Genomic DNA, 16,565 nt, shown 5'->3' with positions numbered 1-16,565 from the left:
GATGCTACAAAGAAAAAGATGGTAAATCAAAACATTTGGAAATCTGTTTCTTATTTACTGTACTGCCAAGCTGCTGTAAGGCTTGCTGGAATCAAAATCCCAGAAAAGCAGAGTGGAAAGGATTTTCCTACTGATATTGTTGGCAGTGGGAGAGACCTCGCTGCCTGCTGTGGGCTGGGACAGGTGGGATAGAATCAGGAATAGACTTTGTTTGCTTGTGAGGGGAAGGTAAACATTGCAAACATTCCTTGTCTCCCCTCAGCCCTTTCCAAGAGGGGCACTTATTGAATATTGGGAAGAACTGAAGGCAGACTGGAATATTTGAGGAAGGGATACTTAGAGACAGGTTTTAGTGGTGATGAAGGGTAAAAGGAGGAGAGAAGTCAGATGCTCAGGCCACAGAAAATTTTATTGGATGTTTTCCTGCTCACAGCATCACCTGAAAGGATCTCCCATCTCTACTTACCCATCAGGCATGGGGAGAGATGCCAAAGTGTGCAGGAGATGGTTTATGGAACCAGGGAGCTCTTCCCAATGCATCAAGGTCTCACATCTTCATTTTCCCCCTCAAGTGCCTGCTGGGAATCTCTGCTGGGAATGTCACACATCATCTCATGCACTGTAAGCAGGGTAAGCTGAGCAGGGAAAGTTTCCCAGAGACTTTTGGGCTGTGATGCCAGGAGTCATAATTGCCTTGGCAGAAGCAGCCACAGTTGTTCAAACCTGCCCTCTACCCGTGAGTCAGAGTGGAAGTGCTGGAGTCATGGAATGGCTTGGAGCAAAGATGCAAAGCTGGGAGTCGCTTCCAGAGATTCCTATTTCCTTGAGGGAGAGTCTGAACTAATACCAGTGAGGGAGCTAGAGAGAGCCCAGCAGCCTCAGAGCCTGCCTGCAGCCCACAGGGGGTGGCAGGCAATAGCACCAGCAGCCTCCACTGCCCGCAGGGGATGGGACCCTCTCTGGGGCCCCAGCAGCAGCAATGCCATGGCAGGAGAAGCAGCCGTGCAGTTTGTGGGTGCCCAGGGGTGGGCTCAGCACCAGTGACATGTTCTGTGAGCTGTTCAGGGCATGTTTAGCAGAGACAGCATTCACTGGGTAATCACTTTTGCTTGGAGCACAAAGGGACACAGTCCACAGCAGGACAGAGCCCCGAGTCCTGTGGGAAAATCCTGGGGAGAACCAAGCTCCCATGTGTGGGGCTGCACTGGTGAGTGTGTCCTGTTTAGGTCAGAAAGCATGAGGAGATGGCTCAGCAGCATTTCCTGAGGAGAAATGGCTTTGGGCATCTCAGAGGATCACTGGTAGTGAGAACTCTTCTGCTCAGGGGGTTTCCAGTCCCCCTCTAGTCCATGGAATGGATGAAAGAGCAGAGCCAAGGGGAAATAAACCCTCAGCATCACCAGCTGGGGGTGAGGAATGTGAGCTGCTCACTCTCCCAGCATCACATCCCTGCCCATTGCACCTGGCTCCATCTGAGCACAGGGGGAGGCAGCAGGAAGGGCTGGGGATCAAGAACTGTGGGATGGGTGCTGGTGGAGCTTTGCAAAGCTTCTCTGGGGAGAACTTGGCATGAGAACACATGGAAACCGTGATGGGATACAGTCAGCCTGGCTGCACAGGAGGGCTGAAGTGGCCAGAAGTCAGGGATATCCTGAGGTGGGTATTGGGCCAGTCTGAAGGCAGGTGGGAATGGAAACCCCAGCACCAAGCTCTCCCAAACCTTGGAGAGGTCCTGTCGCCTCCAGACTCCAAGTTCATGGCTCAGAGCCATCCCTCGTTTAGTCCCAGTGAATTACTGAGCCCCAGGAAGCCAACCTTACTGAGGCTTTTGTAGAAGTCAAGGGCTCAAATTGAGCGGGAGCTTGGGGAAACCGTTTCCCTTGTTAAAATAAATGTATTAGTTTAATATGTACCAGGAGAGGATAGGGAGTTCTCCTTGTTAAATATTTACCAGTCAAACCCTGCTGAGGACTTACTTGGAGCAATTCAGCTTTAGTGATTTCCTTCTATTGTGGTCTAAGTCTCCAGCATGGCTGGGAAATCTCCCGGCAGGGCGAGGAGGGCTGGTGATAGACCCGAGCCCCGGGCAGAGATTGCAGTGGGATGGCACCAGCCCCTCTGGGACACTGCAGCACCTTGGAGGGTCCAGCCTTGTCCCAAAGGGCAGCAGAGCACAGGACACATGCCAACAGCTCTAGGCAAAAGAAATTAAACCTTAAAAAAATGTGAGTAGAGACACAAAAAGACACTCTGTACCTTACCTGTCTGTCATTCCTGAGAGCATCTTGGCACCCCAGGCTCATTACAGCCCATTTTAACAAGGAGCATTATTTCTTTGGAGGTTTATCATCTCGGGAATGGGAATAACTAAACAACACAAATTGTGAATTATCTTCATTTCCCTAAAATGTCCCTTTTGCTACCTGGTGGTAGAGTCAAGCCATTTCTGATAGCTCAAGATTTCCTGACATAGCTGATCCACTTATTGGACCAGTTTTATATTTATGTGATTTACATATATATATACTAACCTCACACACATATACATAAGCCATTTGTCATTTACAAGTTTATATTCCAGCAATCTCTACAGTTCTTAAAACTGGAAACACATTTTTTTGTAATCAAGTTAAATTTGGATAATTTCTATTGTTGATGATTCCACATTGTTTTGTAACACTGTTGCTTTCCCTTCAACTCCCTAGAATAAAATGGAAAAATAAAGGGCATAAGGCATCTCTATGGAAATGCTCCTGCCCTGTTGGTCCCCTGCTCTCCTGAAGGCAGCAATTGCAGATTGTCAAGGATTGCATCCCCGTGTGTTTTTTAAAGAATGACTCTATTAATAATCTTAAGAGAAAACAGATGAGTGAGATTTGCAACTAGAACTGTGGGTATTCCAGGAGACATCAATTGTTGGAAGTAAACAACAGTCCTGATTCAACAAAGCTCTTAAGCAGACGCTTAACTTTGAGCATGCACTTAGCCCAGGCTTCAGCGAGGTGTTAACATATGTTCTGCTATATAAGGAGGGACTTAAGTACGTACTTACAGTTAAGCTTGTGCTTAAGTGCCTTGTTGAATTGGGGCCAACAATTCAGCTCTCCCTCTGTCTCCCTGACACTAACTGTGCCTGACATCCAGGAAATTCGAACAGGGGCTGCAGTAGTCACCTACCAGCAGAACTTTTCCCTTCACACTGGGGCTGCATCTATTTTGCAAAGTGCTCTGGGTGGCAGGGTCAGGTCACCCCAAGCACCTCCCTGCCCCTACCACTCCCCATCCCTTGGGATGCCCACAGCACTACCTGTAGAGAGACAAAAACCCCATTATATTTGTAAGTCTCTATGAAGACCCAACCCTGAAATCTATTGCTTTTATTGCTTTTTAAAAATCAATAAATTTCCCCATAATGTTCTGCATGTTCATGAAAGATGTCTGCTTTCTTTGTGTTTATTTTCAAGTGCTTGGGGTTTTTTAAAGTCCTGAGTAGCAAGAATTGCTCTGTGAATTATTTAGTCCCTACTGTCAACCTTAACAAACAAAAAGTGAATTTTTGCAATTTTTTGCCTTTGTAGTTTTTTTCTCCTGTCACATCTTCCATAAGTTGTACATAGCAGGTGAATATGGATGGGAAAGGCCTCAGTAACTTCACAGGTTACTGATGATCTCCTGGACCAGCCTGGATGCTCTGGATACCCTTCCAGTTACCTTGAGACCCTTCTCTTGGCTGTAGGTCACCTTCATTTCAGACCCAAATCACTGAGGATGAAGGTCTTTGCTCACTGCAATGACACTTTGAGTCAGTATCACCAAAAAATCCAAAACCCAGCTCACAGCTGTGCCTTGGGATCAATTCATCATCACTTGCTGGATTTTATTTGCAGTAAACCATATTTCTGTAAAGTGAATGGATCTTGTTTCATGAACCAGGGAGAGCTCAGTGAAAGCAGCTATCAACAGAGTTGATACCTCCAGTTCCAAATCCCACAAGGCAAATCCTGAACCAAACATCTCCAGAGGTTTCCTGATCTCCTGATCTGAAGTTCTGCCCTTTTTGGAATCAGAGGGAACTTTTAAACTTCCTTCAATGGTGCCAGAGCTGCTTTCTCCCCAGGATTTTATTTGTGGGTGATTTTTAAACTGTGGGTATAGCAGTTGCCTTTCCAGTCCCAGCTTTCTATCTATCCTATTTCTATCCAAAAGTCACAGCTGGTGAGCCATGCTCACTGCCAAAAAAAGGAAGTTTTTTTACTTGTCAAGGCCAGATGTGAGGAACATGTAGCCATCAGTTAAAAGTGTCTCAGGGAATGCCATCCAGATGCAACACCAAGTTTTCTTGAATAAAAAAATATAATAAAGACCTCAAGGACCAGCTCTTCTCTGCTTATTTTCTTTGCAGATGGCAGCATCCAAGTTGCAGTTATTTCTGTCCTGGAAGATAAAAAAATCTACCAGGGGAAAAGGAATGTGAGTTTGCAGCAGAGTTTGATACCTGGAAGGCTCCAGGCTGGAGTGCACACTCCTGATTTATGGTGTACTTGTTAAAACCACTTGTTCTTGTCATAACAAAACAGATCGAAGTGAAGCTGGGTAGAAGGTCCCCTTCTAGCTGGCACTTCATCATGGCTTCTTACCCTGTCTTAGGTTCTGGGGGTTTACAGTTATATAAAAGTTAATGAATCAGTATACTTTAGATTTCCTTCCTAATGCATATGGCTTCAATTAACTGCCCTGTTTGCTTATTTAAGCGTTTTCATTAAATTGCTTTACTATATTTTCCCGCAATTGAAAGGGAACATGGTGGGGCTGATGCCATCTGCCTCCATCAGTTTAGCAGAACCTTTTTCTTTTTTCAAATCTATTCTTTTTTATTAGAAGAGACCCTCCTACCCCCAGTTCCCTGTGTGCCACGCACTTATTGCATTCTCCTCTCCTGACTGCAGACTGATAAATAAAAAGCTGGGGCAAGGGCCTTCATGTATGGTATTTTTAAGGGTCTCTTTTACAAGATCAGTTGTGTTTTGCCCCCCACCCCCTTCTCTCCCCCTGCTTGCAGATCCCTTTTTTGCTCTAGCTTGCGAGTAAAGAGTTGTAGCTATTAAAATGGCTCTCAGCTCTTGCTCCTGGCTCTGCAGGGTGGAGGATTGCTGTGGCCAAGACACCCAGCCAGGCTGCAGGCTCAGCCCAGGACGTCAGGAACAAGGCAGGAGAGGCTTTTTCCTGTTTTTAAGGAATAGCTGTTCCTGGACATCTCACCAAACCCTCCTGAAGGTCCTTCTCATGGCAGGATGGTGTCCCTGCTGCACCAACAGCTCATTTTCTGGATCTGGTGCTCCTAGGGTTTCACACCCTGCACAGAGGGAGTGTTTTATTATATTCCTCCTTGTTGTTTTGATCCATCCTTTTGAGCTGCATCTTGCAATGTAAATGCTCACTGTGAGTGGCCCTGTGTGTGTCCCAAAGGGCTGGTGGTCCCAAGAGTCCCTCCAGAACACCCCTCACTGCCCAGGCATGGACAGTGCCTTCCCCTGTTTTACATACTGAACTGAATAAACTCACCCACTGATTTGGAGTGCAGCCTGCGCCCTGTTACACAAAGCAAATACTTTATACACATCACTAATAGGAAAAACCTCCTGGAGAATATAACAGAAGAAGGAAAAATATTCATCCTGAAGGACTCTTGTCTAAAGGTTGCATTTTTTCATTTGGAAATGCAGCATTTGATTGTTTATCTGCATTCTCTGGGTTAGGGAGCAGAAAAGGCACTTTTGCTCCTGGAGCAAAGTGATGTTTTGCAATACAGTGTGAGGTGGAAAACGCCCCAGCATTTATCATTTTCTGTTCTCTGCTACAAGCATTTTATGTAAGAGAAGGTGCAAAGACAATAAATAACTTGCCCTAAAGGCATACAACGAATCTGTGGCAAGGCCAGCAAAGGAAAGGCTTTTAACCATTGCTTGCAAAAGCCCTTGTCCTCTCCAAAGTCTAAGGCAGCTGCTGTGTTTGTGAGGTTGCTGTGAGACCCTTGCCCAGCCTGTGCTCCTTTCTGTAGAAGGGTTTCAGTGGAGAATGAGAGAGAGAGAGAGAGAGAGAGAGAGAGAGAGAGAGAGAGAAAGAAAGAAAGAAAGAAAGAAAGAAAGAAAGAAAGAAAGAAAGAAAGAAAGAAAGAAAGAAAGAAAGAAAGAAAGAAAGAAAGAAAGAAAGAAAGAAAGAAAGAAAGAAAACACCCTTCAAACTGTTTTTTTTGCAGTAAAGTGAAATTAAGAAAAAACAAAATGTGGAAAAATGCATTTAAGCTGAAAGGAAAAGTCTTGCTCCCAAGTGATAAGACTTTTTCTTCCTTTTCTTATTTTCAAGATGGTTTTCCGATTTTTGTTTTTTCAATGAAAAATGGAACCAAGGCACTGAAGATGTTGCAAAACACCTGAGTTGTCAAATTAACCTTGGAGGGGGAGTGGGGGTGGGGATTACCTGGAGAAACATCAGTTTGTGCCCTCGAATATAACCCATTCCCCCCCAACATCTCCTGGGCACAGGAGCCCACCCCAACCTCTGCCCACAGCCCCACAGGCTGCAGGGACCCCCATGCTACTGCCAACATCATAAGGAATCACCCCCAAAACACCTAAATTGATGCAGAGTCTGGCTCTGTGAGACTTTTTGAGAGAGTGATTTGACAGCCCTGCCAGCCCCAACCTCTCTCTCTGGTGCCCTTTCTTCTGTAAGTGAGGAATAAAATAAATTTAAGCTGCTGGCTGTGGTAAACATTCCCTTCAAACATGCCTGTTCTTGATGCCCCAAATGCAGATATTCAATTGTAGAAGAAAGTGGAGAAAGGAAAAAAAAAAAAAAAAAAAAAAAAAAAAAGAAATTAAAAGAAAAGAAAAGAAAAGGATAGAGAGAAAACCTCCGACACTTCCAAGACACTAAAAATAGACTCTGATCACTTACCAAATGGTAAAATGAAAATGATTTGCTTTGAATAGTCTCCAGAAAGGCTCAGATACAATGTCTTGTGGAGCAAAATTGAATCAGTTGAAAGTGCAGACGCCAGCTCAGCCTAATCCCTCCCAGCTGCTTTGCTTTCCTTTTTTTCCAACAAGCAGCCCCTAAAAGTCATCTCCCTAATCCTGCAAACTGAAATTCAATCTTGTATTTTTTTTTTTAAATAAAGTTTCAAGCCTGGGGCTTGCAGGGTGGGGGAAGAGGAGGAGGGAGGGCTTTGGGGTTGCCTCCTTCCCCTCGCCCTGACTGCAGTAAACACAGCCTTGAATTCAAGGAAAAGCTTTAGACTGCAATTCACTTGGCTTGAGCCAAACACACAAATCTGATGCCTTTAAAGCCCCTCCAGCAGACGGTAGATAGCTTTGAGATGTTCACTAAATGGCTGTCTGGTTGCTGCCTTTTTGTTGCTGATTGGGGGCCCAAGGAGACCTTGTCTCTGGGTTATTTTTTTTGTTGTTGTTGATAGGTTTTTTTTTTTTCTTTTTTTCTTTTTTTTTCTGTCTGCTGTTATCAGTGATTTTTGGGTTGGGCATTTACCTAATGCAAAGACCAAGACAAACAGCTTCTCACAGAGGCTGGTGATTGCAAGCAGCAGTGCATGTAGGGCTCTGCTATCTCAGGGAATACTGAGAGGTATTTATGACACTTTCCCAAGAGTTTCCCGACTCCTGCCCTGCACTCCCCCATTCCTGCCACGTGTGCAGCTTGCAAGGACTCAGGAAAGCCTCCTGGGGCATCCCAGTCCTCAGCTCCCTCCATGGCACTTGGAAGCACAACTCCTTGTGCCTCCAAATCTGGTTTGTCAGTTGTTGCCACCTGATGGTTGGTTCACTGATCCCAAATATTTTCAGCAGCAAATTATACTGGTTTGGTTTTGGAGAGTAATTAAGAATAGATAAAACAACAGCAAAATGTTCAAAACTAAATCCTACGGCTCAGCATCCTGATAATTCAAATTCCTGGGTCTGAACTCCTCCAGACTCAGGGCTTCAGAGGTTTTCCCCCATCCAGCCTTGCAGATTTGTCCTATGAGGCTTTTGTTTGAACCCAGGTCAGGGTCCAGAATCTGAGCAGGGAAAAAAAAAAGATGTCTAAGAGTAAGAAGAGGACACCAATTGTACTGGATAGAAACTCCCCCACAACAGCTGCAGGCAGGTTTAGGCTCACCTCATCAGGGAAAGATTCTGAATGCCAAAGGAAAACAGAAAACAAAATTTAAAGAAAGAGTGGAGAGCTGAGGTGGGAGCCTTTGATGTCACTTCTCTTACACTGGTATGATGACAAAATCCCACACTGTGAAAATCACACTTTTCACCCTGCAGAGATGATTATTTTGTCTGTTCCCAACATACACTTTTTCCCTTTTGTTACCATAATGGCCTCAGCCCCCCAACGTGTCAGAATCAAACTTCTACTTGTTCACAACTGATTGTTATTTCTGCTCTGAGGTTCGTGGGGTTACATGACATTTACTCAGACAATATCCATTCTTGCTTTCTGTACCCCTGTGCCCATCTGTCTGACACAAGGCTGGATCACTGAGAGTGCTGAAGTTTTGTAGAGCTGAAATACCTCTTGTCTAATGAGGGACAGTGCATTGGGCACCCAGATCAAATGGCCCCATGTGCTGGATTTCATGGTGTAAACTGATGGACCGTTGAAATAAACATACATAATTAAATGTAGAGATATACAGGTACATGGTGGATGGATAAATTAGAATAATTGGCATTATTAGATCGACATACAGGGTCTGTGCAGAGAGAGAATAACTTGATATTAATGCAGAAGATGTGATGGTGGAGGGAAAGCCTGTGCATGTGACATGGACTAGGTGGTCTAGCCAGGGGTAAAGGCAATCTTGATGCATGTCAGGAATTGAAGTGGGATGTGTTGTGTTGTGTTAGAGCAAGTCCTGCCTGGGTGAGCAGAAAGTTTACCCACCAGCTGGATGGATGGATGGATGGGTAGTGGAGCTGGGAATGAGGGGGCTGCATGGTGAACCCATGGAATGAATATGGGGACAGAACTGGGGCTGGCTGGATTTGGTATAAAACAGAAATATTTGAAAATGTAGAGCTAGGTAAGGCAGAAGAAAAGAAGGGAGGAAGGAAGGAAGGAAGGAAGGAAGGAAGGAAGGAAGGAAGGAAGGAAGGAAGGAAGGAAGGAAGGAAGGAAGGAAGGAAGGAAGGAAGGAAGGAAGGAAGGAAGGAAGGAAGGAAGGAAGGAAGGAAGGAAGGGAGTTTGATAGAGAAAAATGCATGGAATGGACTGCAGCACACCTGAGCCTGATGGCCACGTTAAAATGAGCAGATAGGTGTCTGTGTATCAGGTATTGGTTTGTTGTATGGGTGTGGAATGCATACACATGGAAGCAAGAAAGCTGGACTGGTAGGTAAAGTAACTGCTGGATGGAAATGTAGGTGGAGTAAATGTAATCTGGATAGATTGAAACATGGAAAGCAGGCATTGTCTGTAGCTGTAATAGATAGCAAGGAGATAAGTACAGAGAGAGTAGAAAACAGTGGAATGTAGGGAACAAATAAACACATGAACTGGTGCTGTGTTGACCTGTTGAGGTATGTAAAGAGATGTTTGGCTGCATAAATTCAAGTGACATGAGCAGCAGTGGCACTAACACATCTAACAGATGAAAGTGGATGTAGCAAGTAAAAGGTGATCCACTGGAAATACTGGGAATATTCTGAGGCATGTTCAGCTGAGTGGAAATCTGATAGATGTGTGGATGAAGAGATGGGTGTATATAGTGGCTGAATTGTCAGATGAGCTCATATTAGCTAGACATATTGACTAGATAAAACTGTAAAGAACAAATTAATAAATTAAAAACCAAGAAACAAAGAGATTAGATTGAGAGGGATAAGTTCACAGCAGACAGAATATGTTGTCTGGGTAAAGGAATGGCAAGATGGCTGAAAGAATTGAATAAACATATGACAATAAAACTGTTCTGATAGGGTGAGTGGGGAATTGATTATGGGGAATGTAGACAGAGGGAGTAACAGATAAAAGAAGAACAATAGCAGAGTTAATAGATGAGCAGTGAATAGAATAATAGATGGGTAGCACCCATAGATGGGGTATCTGGTGATCGAGACTCCCTGCAAACACACAGCAGAGAACTGTGAAAAGGGGGATGTACAAGACACAGGGGAGTGGAGAAACCATGGGGCCAATGCACACAAAAAAGGATAAAGTGCACAGGCAGGAGAGGGGAGTAAATACAGGAAAAAGCAAAAAAGCACTTTAGGAGGAGTGAGGTAAAATTGTAATGGAGTAAATATATTAAATACAAAATTCATGCAGAATAAAGAGATTATGCTGGAAAAAACAAGCTTGGAACAATTAGCAAGCTAACAGGTTGGACAAGGTATTGGGAAGATAAGGAGACACAGGACTATTCATGAGCTGGGAGTGTTGAGAAATTAGCCTGATGGTACAAATTAGAAAGATGCTTAATGGAAGAGTAAATCCTGGACAGGATGATTGATGAAGAAGGATGTGGGTGCACATGCAGATGAGTGGGTACCAGGAAGCTCATCAGAGTGGGTATGAGTGAGCAGAGAAATGAATATGGATGGAACAAGGAGGGAGATGAAAATATATAGTTTGGGATGTACTATGGAAATCCAGAGAGATTAATTGAAATTTGCATCAGATTAATTAAGTAGGTAAGTAGTCACAGGCACTACCTTAATGAGTATGTATAAAAGAAAGTGAAAAAATATCGTTAATCGTGGTAGTAGTTGCATTGATGTCTTGGGCATGACAGGCAAAAGGTGTCAAGGAATGAATACATTAGTGCTGTAAGAAAGGATGAGACTGATTAGTATATGTGAGATAGATTAGATGAGTGAGACATTAATGTATGCAAAATAGGCTAAGAGGTCAGGTAAATGAGAAAACATGGGGAAAATGGATTATTAAGTATTATGAAACTCACCTGTGAACACCTACAGGGGTATGTAGGAGGGAAGATTAGATGGACAGAAAGAGAACAGATCTGTTTGCACAAGAAATTAGCATAGAGAGATGACATGATCAAGGCTGACATGTGACTCTCAAATCAATCCTAAAACTAATACTAATTCTAAGTTCTGACACAAACACAACTCTTAGTTTAATGCTTATTCTAACATAGCACTAAGGCAAATCTAAACCAAAGGTATCAAGAGCACAGCACAAATCCAAACCCCTGACCTCACCTAAAACTGCATCCACTACCTAATCCTAACACAAACTGAGATTCCCCACTAACCCTGATACCAATCCTATCCTACACCTCACCAATGCCTCACCCAAACCCAGCCATAAACCAAGAACAATCCTAAATGCTGAACCAACCACATCCCAGCTCTAAACCAATCTCTACCCAATTCCAACAAGCCTTGACCCTAACTCTAAGACATAAACCTTAACCCTGTCTCTAGCTTAATCTTAACCTTGCATCTTGGAGGAATGGATAGAAATATGTGATACATTTTTATTTAGCTGATACTAAACTGTATTAAACCATAAGAAATAAGATTAGGTAAGTATGTGAGAGCTGGAGTTGTCAGGTTTATGTATTCTTGAGTAATATGGTTTTGTTGGCAATGGGGGAGCAGGGCTGGCTAAATGAGTGGATTCAAGGTAGAGATGAACAAGTGAAATATGTCCATCTAGAGGAGTTATAGCAGAGAGCTCAAAGGGTGCATGGAGATAAGTAACTCATAGTTGTGATTCCAGGTCAGAGATCAGATAAATAAAGATGTATAGAACAGAGTGAGGTATGTAACCAGTGGTTAAATCACATCTTAGGGTAGACTTGGTATTGGGGTGGGTCCAGGTCAGGAAGGCAGACACGACCATGGATTGGCAGTTTCTGACTTTTTCAAATGATGACCCCTGCAAATGTGACCAGGGGAGGTGCCAGCCCCTGCCTGGTGAGGTTTAGCTCATGGTCTGTAGGTGGGTGGAGAGACATTTTTGCAGGACATCCCAGCCCCAGGCTCCAGTTCTGAACCCACTTCTGGGATGATCCCAAAGCTGCTGCCTTCGACAGAGCAGGGAGGGGAGGCTGATGCCTGTGTTCCCCAGACCCTGGGAGGGGGATGCAGGCTGCCCCCTGTCTTCTCCTCTGCCTCTCCAGGTTTTCTGCCAAAGGTTCAGAGCCTGCCCCTGTAAATGTTTAAAGAGTGGGGTCTTGCTTCCTGAGACCATAAGATTAAATTTGGGATCTTATTTTAAACAGGGACAGTGAGAGCACAATTCTCCAAAACGCTTTCTGCACCTTGGCTAACTTTATGGTTAAATTTAAGCAACTTTAATGTGCTAGTTTTAATAGCAGAGGAGCAGGGTGCTGTGGTTACCCATGGACCACTGCCCCACTGCTCTGCAGCCAGTGAAGATCCCCAGCTGGCCTCCCTGAGATCAGGGCTTCACCTCACTCCTAGAAGCATTTCACTGAGTAATTTCCTTGTGTGCTGAAGTACTTTTCTGAATTAGCTCTTAAAAGAGTGAACTCTCCTTCTAAATTTTCTGGGAAAAAAATAAAGAAAGAAAAAAGAAAAGAAGGGAGTGGAGGGAGAATGGGAATTTTTGAAGGCGCCCAAATGCCAAGAGCCAGACTTTGGAAGGGGTTTGGGTTCTCACAGTTTCACCCAGGCAGTTAGAGGAGCCTCAGAAGGAGCCAGAGCAGAAACCTCTGGTAGACACTGGTTCTGGGTACTTTCGAAGATCCCACTATGTACTTAGCTGTATCTTCAGACATCTAAATCCCTCTAAAAGTCTCACTCTTAGTGTCTAAATCCCAGGTGCCTAACTCGTTCTAGGAAAATCTCACAGCAGGACTGATTCAGTGAATATTCTTTCTTTTTTTTTTTTAATCTGGTCCTTACTCACATAGGGCTTTTGAAAATCCCACTGCTAATCTCCTATACCCAGGCATGTACCATCACTTTGAACCCTGTAATATAAATTACTTTGTGCTTCTGGGGTACAGCCACTACTTTGTCCCTGCCCAAACTAGGTCAGATTTTTGGGTTTTGTGTATTAACACTTAGGTTTTCTGGGGGGGATTGTGATGGTGGAGGTCTGAGGCTGGCTGGAATTAGCAACCTGGAGCGAGTGCTGTTTTACATGTTATTCCAGGGAGGAATCGCGGGCTGCCCTGGATTGCAGGGCTGCATCAGCAGAGGTGTTGGGAGGAGCTGGTTCTGGGCTCCTCATTTACATCGGCGGGGTTTGCCCCTGGGCACAAGCCTTCGCTCAGCTCCACTGATCTCCTGGGAAGATTTGTGAGCAAATTTGCTTGTCTCTAGCAGAGACTGAACGTTGTTACCTGGCTTTCTGCAAGAAATCACTTGAGTGAAGAAAAGGGAAAAAAAAATCAAATACATATGTTCTTTCATTTTTCTTCTTTTATTTCCTATGAGAATTTTTATTTGTTGGGAAGTTATTTGTAAATAAATTTTTTGTGTGTAGTGTATGCTTTCTTCATTAAAAAAATTGGAGATGGGGATAAACAAATTATTTTTTCCTGTAAAAAAGCCCATCATTCTACAGAAGAACAGGCTGGCTGCCATTGAAACATTTTTGATAGAAAATCTGCCTGCAGCCCTACTGCTTAATCAGTTTGGAACAGAGTGTAGCCTGTAGCTTGTTAATAAGAGCAGCTTGTCCAAGCAGTTCACACAATGCTGAGCCACATAGGAGGCTTGCTGCATAGCTGTGGATTTTATTTTGCAGCTCTGTTAATTAAAATATATTTTACTTTGAAGGAGGTTTTTACTGTTTTCTATGAGGCTGAGCAGAGAACTGTTCCCTTGGATAGATTAAGGGAGGGATATGAAGTATTTTCTTAGAAGTAACAACTCAGCTTTGTTTGAAGGGCAAACTGAGCAAAAACAATGTGTAATTTTCTATTTTTATTTGTTCTGAGTCTTTGTATATGAGCTGGTTTATAAGTTGATATATTTTGGCTGTTTTGATAACATCAAACTAAATATTTCACATACAAGTTGCCAGACTGAAACAGAAAAGTCACAGATTCTCATTTAATTGATAAAGTAATTTTTACTTATACAAACATATACTAAAATAATAAGGCCTGAAACTGTGCCACTGAATTTAATGACAAACCCTTCATAGGTTTCATATAAAACCTGTATTTTTATTATGCCAGTTCCACTGACTTTTGTTGCAAGATTGCAGCAAAACGTTAGGGCATTTCTAGGTGTTATTTTTATTATACAAAACCCCATTAAAATCGGTACTGAAGCATCCCATTAATTTAAATGGGACTTTGCATAGTTTGCTGAGTTCCAGGCCACAGATAAAGAGAAGTATGCAATTTAGAATTAAACTGACCACAGCTTTTTATTAGAAGGCATTTAATCTTGAATGGACTGCGCAGTCTGAGGCATAAAGTATTTGTGAACTTCATCTGGGCTGGTGCAACCAGAGCCTCCAGTGTGCAGCAATTCCTGGGCTGGTCTGGGACCTCTCAGGACCATACAGCGTTCCCAGGCAGCTTTGCTCTGGAAATGCTAATAGGTAAGCCAGCACACCCAGAACAAATGGAAAACTATTTTCCCGTATTTCTCTGGCTCTAAGGATCTGCTTGCCTTGACAAAGCCTGCAATCAGTAGGCAGGAATCTGGGGACTCTGTGCAGCACCCGCTGGAAGGCAGGGTCCCTCCGGGATGGAGCCACGCGAGATGGAAGTGATGCAGCTTCAGGAATTCCAGCTTGAGCTTCACACACTGGAAACCGGGAGGAATGTGCAGGGCGAGGGATGGGATGGAAAACCATCGCCTCCGGTGTGTGGAAACACCCACCAGCCAGACGCCGGCAAGGAGAGTTCAAAAACCAAAGCGAGAAGGGTGGTGGTGAGCGGTGTTTTATACTGCAACCCCCCCGTGGGGACTTCGGGGACTAATGAACCATTAAATGACAGCCTTCCTCAGCTGCCCCCAATGTGGGCACACACCTGGGCTCCTCCAAAGACACATCGCTAAGGAAAATGTGCTTGGGCAAGGCAGTGCAAAGCCGCGCCTCAAACACTCCAAACCCCCAAATAATTCAAGCTCTGACCTTTGTGGTGGAAACCAAAAGGCTGCTGGAAGCCGGGCATCCGTAAAAGTGCACAGGGAAGGTGAAGGAGCTGCTTTCTGCTCAGTGTCTCCTTGGAATTTTCCTTTGCCTGAGCCGTAAATGTATCAGGATGCCCAAATGCCGCCCAGCAGCAGCGGATCAGCTTTCCGTGGTACAGCCACAGGACGGGGGGACACTGCTGAGGGACACCAGCACAGAAGGCTGTGTCCCTTGTCCCCCAATTCTTTCCTGCAGACAGTTTCGGGAGGGGCTGGGTGGTTCAGGACTACGACAACTGAAACCTGGGGCAGGTTTTGGCAGAGCGCGAACGCCGCTGCTCTGATTTAGGGCTGATGGTGCTACCTCCAGGAACAGGAGAAACCAGCACCTAAAACCCTGGCTAAAATCCCAGCGGAGGGCTGGCAGATCCCCTCCCGCCTGGAAACTGGGGGAAAAGCAGTCCTTGTGCTGCTGTGGTGAGGAGTGCAGCAGCCAGGGAGGCTCGGGTCCGCTCTGCTGAGCCCCCGTGTTGGGAACAAAGCCCTTGCGAAGCCCCCGGGGCACGGAGCGCTGCGATCCTCGGGAGCGGGGCCATCCGCGGCCGCGCAAACTGCGCGTTTGGGCCCGGCAAGGGCCCCGGCCGTGGCTATTCCTGCCGCGGATTTCACTGATTCCTTCTATCAGTTATGGCATTTGGGGCAAAACGTTAGTAGTGATCGCAATAGTTAATAAATTGTCATCAAATAATAAATAAATAGCAATGATTTCAGAGGGGTTTGTGCTTGCAAAAACTTAAAGGAAAGGGAGGATTAATGGAACAATCTTTAAAATCCAGAATTTGGAGAAACAAGAGGAAAACGCACCTTAGCCAAACGGGACGGGCGGCTGCGGGGGAAGGAGCAGTGCCAGGGGTGCTCCAGAGTGCGGGGATTGACTCTTTTGGGAGGAAAAAACCCGGTCCAGCCGGAGCGCTGGGATTTAGTGGGATGCAGAAATGCAGCGCAAGGAGGGCTGGATCCCCAGCTCCGGCAAACAGCGCTAACACTCTGCCATAAAATTGGACCTGGGGAGGGTTTCCACTGGCAGGGGGAAGGGAACGGGGCTCATTCCCTGTCGGGATGTTGGGAGGGAAGCGGGGAGACGGCGCGACTATGGGGGAAAGCGGGGGGAGGGAGGGGGAGCCTCCCGAAAATGCCACCACGGGGAGGGGGAAAGAAAGTTGCTTTTCTTCTTGTTTAGTCGCTCTCTTAAATACAGCTAGAAAAGAACATTAAAGGCATTTCTAGATTTCGTTTCGGTTTAGTTTTTTTTTTAAAGTTTTCTTTTTTATTCCCATGCTCTTAATTTTGAAAAAAAAATCACAAAACATAACTTATAAAACAATATATATACTGCATCCTTATCCACAACAGCATAATTGAAACATCCAGCGTAACGTTTACCACAGGTGTGAAATA

Source organism: Oenanthe melanoleuca, chromosome 13 (assembly GCF_029582105.1).
Source record: "Oenanthe melanoleuca isolate GR-GAL-2019-014 chromosome 13, OMel1.0, whole genome shotgun sequence".
In the NCBI taxonomy this organism is placed as follows: Eukaryota; Metazoa; Chordata; class Aves; order Passeriformes; family Muscicapidae; genus Oenanthe; species Oenanthe melanoleuca.
This window is presented reverse-complemented; position numbering follows the sequence as displayed.